This window comes from Sinocyclocheilus grahami, unplaced genomic scaffold (assembly GCF_001515645.1).
Source record: "Sinocyclocheilus grahami isolate Dianchi unplaced genomic scaffold, SAMN03320097.WGS_v1.1 scaffold93.1, whole genome shotgun sequence".
Lineage (NCBI taxonomy): Eukaryota > Metazoa > Chordata > Actinopteri > Cypriniformes > Cyprinidae > Sinocyclocheilus > Sinocyclocheilus grahami.
In genome coordinates this window covers 16,598-17,383 of record NW_015505272.1, presented here as the reverse complement: position 1 = coordinate 17,383, position 786 = coordinate 16,598, and the positions used below count along the sequence as shown (strand labels likewise).

The window sequence follows — 786 nt, the reverse complement described above, 5'->3', positions numbered from 1 at the left end:
GCAGCAAGTAATGGCACACACAGAATGAAGTACCATTCTACAAGTGTCAGGTAGTTATCCCATTTTTTTAATGTAATTTATGCTTATTATAATAAAACAATAAGTGTTGTTGTTTGATTACATAATCAGTGTAAATTAATATAATTTCAGGATGTCCCACTTTCGTATTGTGCGAAAGTGCTGGCAGAAAATGAGAGCATCTACATCAAATCTCCACAACTGCATCAGGGAGTAAAAGATACTGTGAATTCCACCATTAAGCACCTTCAAAACAGATTTGGTAGCCTTTTAGGTTATAAGATTTTCTTTATTGGACATTCTGCAGTATCAAAAGTATTAAAATTATTATCATTATTAATTTTTGTATTGTTTGTGCTGGCAGGCACAGTGAGAAGCATGCATGAAACACCTACTGCCAAGCACCTACAGCAGTGAAATGCTTCAACATCTTTAATCAGGACTCCTGGCCAACTGAGAAAGAGAAACTCTTGGACTACGGTGCAGAAGAGCTTGATTTTCTGCTAAAGCATTTCTCTCCTGTCCTAGAAAGGTAACTTCTATGGAGCTGAGCCAATCTCTTAAGAATAGCCTTGATCGGGTTGTGTTAGCCACAGTGTTAACTGTCTCATTTTATTTAGGAATGGATGTGAACAAGATCTTGCTAAAGAGGAGTTTCAGGCACTGAAAACAATGATCACAGTCTCTTTCATGGATAAGAGCTACCTCGGACTGTGGGACATTATGTTGTCTAAGGAACCATACTGCTCTGACTACAGTATTTACATT

The 786-nt window shown here is 37.4% G+C and overlaps 1 long non-coding RNA gene across 1 annotated transcript; it reads left to right on the top strand.

Moving 5' to 3' along the window:
• LOC107587550 (uncharacterized) lies at positions 1–772 on the top strand. Its single transcript, XR_001609487.1, has 4 exons — positions 1–50; positions 151–292; positions 383–550; positions 639–772. It is a non-coding gene; the product is annotated as an uncharacterized lncRNA (long non-coding RNA).
• Positions 773–786: the final 14 nt, after the last annotated feature.